This window comes from Stegodyphus dumicola, chromosome X1 (genome assembly GCF_044657685.1).
Source record: "Stegodyphus dumicola isolate Sdum_Otavi_A_Nest chromosome X1, ASM4465768v1".
Classification (NCBI taxonomy): domain Eukaryota; kingdom Metazoa; phylum Arthropoda; class Arachnida; order Araneae; family Eresidae; genus Stegodyphus; species Stegodyphus dumicola.
The window spans coordinates 15,960,015-15,966,960 of NC_140780.1; the positions used below are offsets into that span (position 1 = coordinate 15,960,015).

Consider the following 6,946-nt stretch of genomic DNA (forward strand, 5'->3'; position numbering starts at 1 on the left):
ATTTTTCATCTTGCCTGCTTAAAAAAAAAAAAAAAAAAAAAAAAAAAAAAAAAAAAAAAAAAAACCCTAATGCCTCTACTATATAATCTGTCAGGAATCCAAAAGAAGGTACATTCCCAGAAATATATACTCGTGTCTGAGAGTTTGGTAAGTGAAAGCATCAAGAAATTAGAGTGGTTTTTCCCATTTCATGACTGAATATGTCTAAGAAGAGTAAATAACAAGATCGTAGAGCTCTAAATTCCTCCTGGGACACTTCAGAAATTCGAAAGTACTTTTAAGAAACAGGAACAACTACATGTAGGCAGAACACTATAATTTTACCATAGGTTGTACATACATGATCCCACCGCACTAATTGTGTAGCTTTTCAATGGAGAACACGCCGGGGGACGGTCTCACCTCTCTTCCCCCACCATCGAACCACTAGCGAGGACTCTTAAGTCTCCATTATTTCGAGTGCCCCATGCCGCATAGTTATAAACATCCATACTTTCTCCGGGATTAGAATCTGGGACCGTCATTACGACAGCCATATATTATTATTTCGCATGATGGTTAACGTCGTTACCATCATGCGAAATAATAATATATGGCACAGCCAGCGACGTGGCCACGTAGAAGCAGCAGAACTTATCTCTTCTGGTTTTAGTAGTGTGAAAAATAGTTTCCAATTTTTGTTTCTGGCAGAGATCATCATACACCTTTACATCCCTCATCATTACCTTCATTACTCCATCATTACCTTTACATCATACTCCTTTGCTTTGAAGTTGTAGATTTTTCCTTTTATTTAATGCATTTCCCCGTCCATTTATCATTTTGAGTTCTAGAGACATTAGGTATTTTTTGGAAGCAGGCAAGATGAAAAATTAGCAACCGCCTTCGCCAGGAATCGAACCAAGGAACTCTGGAATACCGGCCCAGCGTGCAGAACCACTACACCACGAAGGCACGCTAGGAAGGCGGGAGAAATAACTTATATACTCCCCCTTTTAAAGGGCGACTGGGGTTTTCAGGGGACCCAATTGCCAAATCCTGGGTGTGGAGAAACCTTATCCAACACCCTTTTAGTTCGGGCGCCACTGTAGAGACATTAGGTTAATTTGGAAGCAGGCAAGATGAAAAATTAGCAACCGCCTTCACCGGGAATCGAACCACGGACCTCTGGAATATCGGCCCAGCGTGCAGAACCACTACACCACGAAGGCACGCCAAGAAGGTGGGAGAAATAACCTTATAAGTCAAAAAAAAAAAAATCATTTTAAAACTATTATGACTTTTAATTTTTAATTTAACGAGTCATGAAATTGTAAAGATTTTTAGCAATGTATTTAAACTTTTTATAAATTATATTTTAAATTTTCACTTCAGTTCTTGTTGGGCTGAGTTTCTGTTTTTTGATAACATTATGGTAATGATCTTCACCTCATGTCTCTTCCACTATATCCAATGATGTGATAGTGATTGAAAAAAATCCCTTACCAATACAATCATTATTTTCTATACTTTTAATTATTTACTAACCTGTTTCACTGCACTAAATTGGCATGTTTAATGTAATAAATTTAATGTAATTTAAATAAAGTATATTTCTCCAGAAAGATTTTTTCCTACCTGAGAAAACAAAACACAGTTTAGACACGCTTATATGCTTCAGAATAAAAAGTGTCTTAGCCTAGCAACATTTCTTTTTTCGATTAGAAACTTTCTCATTAATAAAATTCTAATTTAAAATAAGCTGACTAACAGCAAGTACTGCAAAGGCAAAACATAAAAATAGACCGAAAATCTTATATTATTATTTCGCATGGTTTCCTCTTTCAACGGAATTTCTGATCTAATATCCTTATTATTCATTTAATCCCTTTCACCAGTAAATAAAAAAACATTGAACTAGCACGCTTCAGTAGTTTCTTTTAATTAGAATTTTAAATCCAGAGAGAAAAAAATTAAGCTGTTATTAAAAAACAAGGGATTAGTTATTTCATCAAAATCACGTAGCTTTCTGACACTTAATGTTTCTCATCCTTAAATAAGGCTTTTCACAAATGAAAAAGAAATGCTTTTGAAAATCATATTATAAGTAAATGAGTACCAGCATAATCGCTTATTCTCTCTTTATGCATTAAGGTACATGTAATTTCTTAATAAAGTATGCTTAGACAAGTATTTATATCAAAACAATGTGCGTCCGACTTTCACTGGCAGTGAATGGACGAAAGTAGAGTAAAACGTAGTGATTAAAATAAAATATATAGATTTCAATTAAAATATTAATAAATAAAAACAATGTCTGAACGAATTTTGGCGTTGGCGTATTTAATTATGGCAAAGCACACTAGGGCTATCTGCCTAAGAGGAGGGATGCCTTCGTGGAGGACTTTCTAAGGGAAACTGGCTCGTATACACGTTACACATGGGGAAAACCACGAAAACGCCCATGCAGCCAGCCCGTTCGCGGGATTCGAACCTCGGACCGAACTACCAGTGTTCAGCGACTTTACCGCTCGGCCGCTGGTGGGCCGAACGAATTTTTAGATTTTCATCTAATTCAAAATGAGTTCTACAGGGAAACCAACAGTAACAATAGTATATATGTACGCACTAAAATCCTTCAACAGGCTAGGGTTTCATTAAGAACCCCAAATTTCCCACAACGCCATAAAAATAGGTATTTTCTTGATTTTAATGCTAAAATGCCCCCGTTGCTTTATACCTGGATTTATGTATTTTTAATACATTTTCATTAAATCTTGGGCATAGTTCAAGATTCATGTCCATATGTTTTCTTAAAGACGTTACAAAAAATATTGCGTTCTACATATATGTATATGGCTTTGCTGCTGGTTAGAGGGTTTATAAATTTGGTTTGGCCGGTTAAATGGTTGGCCGGAAGAGAAAATTTGGCAGGTTAGAGGGTTTATAACGTTTTTATGATATTCAAATAAATCCTCATTACTTATACTGTTACTCATAATTTTTTATGCGCATTATTATCGCTACTGCAGGCGTTTTATTTTAGATTAATGCACTTTCTGCCATCACCGATTTCTTCGCATATCTACGTTCTAGGCTAAGTTATAGCATTTACTTGATTATAGTTCTTTGATTATGTAGATTTTGGGTTTAACAATAGGCAAGGATGTATAAACGTACTAAGACAATCTAGGTATTATCATCAGCTATTCAAAATTCATACAGCATAGTGTCTTTGTATGAGCGTTATCATTCATCCATTTAATGACTTGGGAGCTTTTGAATACTATATGACTTGCTTAAACTTGATAATTTAAGATGTTTCCCGAAGTAATGTTATTAATATTCAAATAGAAGAAAGCTCAGTAAAAATTTAAATTAGAACAATAACTTTGATACTAATTAATTGCAAATTCTATCCCGGAGATATATAACGACCGGATATTATTACAGCTCTGAAAGCTCTTTCACAGTAAAAATTTAAATTAAAACAATAACTTTGATACTAATTAATTGCAAATTCTATCCCGGAGATATATAGCGACCGGATATTATTACAGCTCTGAAAGCTCTTTCACAGTAAAAATTTAAATTAAAACAATAACTTTGATACTAATTAATTGCAAATTCTATCCTGGAGATGTATAGCGGCCGGATATTATAACAGCTCTGAAAGCTCTTTCGCAGTAAAAATTTAAATAAGAACAATAACTTTGATACTAATTAATTGCAAATTCTATCTCTGAGATATATAGCGACCGGATATTATTACAGCTCTGAAAGCTCTTTCACAGTAAAAATTTAAATTAGAACAATAATTTTGATACTAATTAATTGCAAATTCTATCCCGGAGATATATAGCGACCGGATATTATTACAGCTCTGAAAGCTCTTTCACAGTAAATCGAAAGAAGTTCTGGCAAATTTCCTCGGGAGAACGTGCTGTCATGACTCCAATGGTAGTTGAGAGTTAACTACCGTCGGATTTTCTACTGTCAGCCAAGAACTGTAACTGTCACGGAATCCCATGTGTGAACGATTTCGGAGTACCGCAGCGACAGTAATTGCGATTCACTTGCTAAAGTTAACAATCTCACAACTTTTCTTATGTTATCTGTACGAGTTTTTCTAGTGTTTACGGACAGTTTCTTGTTTCTTTTCTACTTCACGTTTAGTACATTTTTTCACGGGCCTTTAAATTCCAATTTTCGGAATGCGTGGGTTAATATAAGAGTTATAAGGTATTTCTCCTACTTTCCTCGCGTGCCTTCGTGGTGTAGTGGTTCTGCACGCTGGGCCGGTATTCCAGAGGTCCGTGGTTTGATTCCCGGCGAAGGCGGTTGCTATTTTTCCTCTTGCCTGCTTCCAAAAAATATACCTAATGTTTCTACAGTGGCGCCCGAACTAAAAGGGTGTTGGATGAGGATTCTCCCCACCCAGGTTTTGGCGACTGGATCCCCTAAAAACCTCAATCGTTCTTTAAAAAGGGGCGTATATAAGGTATTTCTCCCGCTTTCCTAGTGCGCCTTCGTGGTGTAGTGGTTCTGCACGCTGGCCGGTATTCCAGAGGTCCGTGGCTCGATTCCCGGCGAAGGCGGTTGATATTTTTCATCTTCCCTGCTTCCAAAAAAATATACCTTATGTCTCTACAGAGTAAACCATGAAAACTGAAGAAAGCAAGCCAAGAATCTAAGGAAGTTGTAATTATTATGACGATTAGCTTTCTGTATTAAACAGAGCAACATTATCACTTCGACCGTCAAACATATGTGTTTTTCAAATTTTAACATATCACTTTTTTTACATTTTCCATGCCAAGCTTTAAAAGTTCTGCGACCTTAAATTACTAGTTTTTTAATATTTGTGAAAATTATATTATATAGTAGCACTGATTTGAACAAAATTATCTCACAATTTTATTTTTGTTCATTTTTTTATATTCACTCGTTTGCTTCTTGCTATTATTCAAAATCAGTCCGCTAATTTATCTTCCGCCGTTAGGGAAAAGAAGTAAATCAGATACTTCCTCTTGAAATTGAATTTAATATTACTAATGAAATTACTTTAATAATTAAGCAAATTCGCTTGAAGGCCAAATTTTTTCATCTATGTATTTTTCACGGAGTGGAATTTCGTTATCTACATTTAATTACAAATTTTAAAATTAAAATTAAAATATAGAAACAAGTTATAATATACTGTGTGAAAGTCGAAAACAAAAAACAAAAAAAAAAAAAAAAAAAAAAAAAAAAAAAAAAACACCTTGAATGAATGGATGCAAAGCAAAGGAGGTGAAAATAAAAAGAACAAATATATCGAAGGATGGACCAGTCTTCAAGACAGCACATTTTTCTCTCTTTGCCTTTAGTTAAAAGCTCAAGTATTCAGGCTAAAACTTTTGCTTTTTTAACGTCGGTAGCTTGCAGTAACTGTTTCAAATATGACCGGAAAAGTTACTCATAAATGATCCGATACTGAAGACTCTCAGACAAGAGCTGTTTTTTGAATGAATAAATCATACTTTGGTTTAAAAAAAAGGTTCAATAATCTTAACGCATTAAATTAATCCCTTATGCTTATTTGGTATAACATGATTCGTCGTCAAAATGTGGAAATTATATTCAGTTACATAATTTTCTATTGGAATTAGTTCTAAATTTTTAAGATCCAAACTTTCATAAGCGAGTAAACAAAGAATTTTGCACAAAATACAGTTCGTTTAGTTATTGAACGAAACAAAGTTTTAAAACTATTCACTTTAAAAAAGATGCTTAATTTCCGTCTAGGTACACTCTGTAGCACAGAAAACGACGCATCACGAAGAAGTTATCCGAATCGGACAAAAAGCGGTAGATGTATGTACATGCAATTAAAAACGAAAAGCTAACAATATTACAGGAATTGAATGTATTATTTAGAAACAACATCTACAAGAATGAAAAAAGTCAATAAAGGCCCACCTCTAGCGCTGATGCAAGCTGTTATCTGGCTGGCCAATGAATCGTAGAACTAGCGGATTGCTCTGCGAGACGCCTTGCCAAGCGCATTCGAATTGGCGAGTTAGGTCCACCCGATCCAGGAACGGCCGGAAATACCTGCTCATCAAATCCCAGATGCACTTTAGTGGAGAGTGTGTGTATTGAGAGTACGGCAAAGCACACTAGGGCTATCTGCCTAAGGGGAGGGATGCCTTCGTGGAGGACTTCTAAGGGAAACTGGCTTGTATACACGTTACCACATGGGGAAAACCACGAAAACCCCCACTTTAGTGGGGAGAGATCATGCAATCGTGGCGGCCAGGGAAGTGTTGAAGAAACAAGAAGACAAGCAGTAGAAAGTCTCACCGTTGTACAGCCGGGGATTATCCTTTTTAAATGTAAGCCCAGGGTTATCGCTGGTCATAGGGCTAGGCATGTCTTCGCTGGTCACCGGGGCTCAATTCGAAGCAAGACTCATCGCTGAAAACACTTCTACTCCAGACAGTAAGATCTCAGGTCAAATGCGTTGCGTCTGGCATCTCTGCAAACGTCGTGTGCAATGGTAAAGGTCAGTCGGATCATGCTGTCCGTGACATCATGCCCTTTTTGTTGAATCGCCTATCAGTGGTTATTGCAGTCCCTGGTATCTCGGTTACACGTTGGCTTCTACATCGCTTTACAATAATATATACCCATTAATTTTGTGAATATAAAACAAACTTCATAATTATGTGTGTTTAGGGAAGGATTTTAAAGCGTTTCAAATATAAAATTTTTAAATACATCTACTAATTATGTTACAAAACCACAAGAAATTTCAGAATTTTATAATGTAATTAATTTTTCATTCGAATCATCAATTGGAATATTATTACTAAAATTAATGCTTTATTATTATCGGCATTTCTAATTTACTTATTTTGTACAAACTGGGAGACCCCATAGATTTCTCTTAAAACAAACATTTCCATCTAATGGGCAAACCCAC

General features: G+C 35.6%; 1 non-coding gene across 1 annotated transcript; it reads right to left on the reverse strand.

The window, feature by feature from the left end:
• Nucleotides 1–1,137: 1,137 nt before the first annotated feature.
• Nucleotides 1,138–1,211, reverse strand: TRNAI-GAU (transfer RNA isoleucine (anticodon GAU)). The gene has a single exon. It is a non-coding gene; the product is annotated as a tRNA-Ile (tRNA).
• Nucleotides 1,212–6,946: the final 5,735 nt, after the last annotated feature.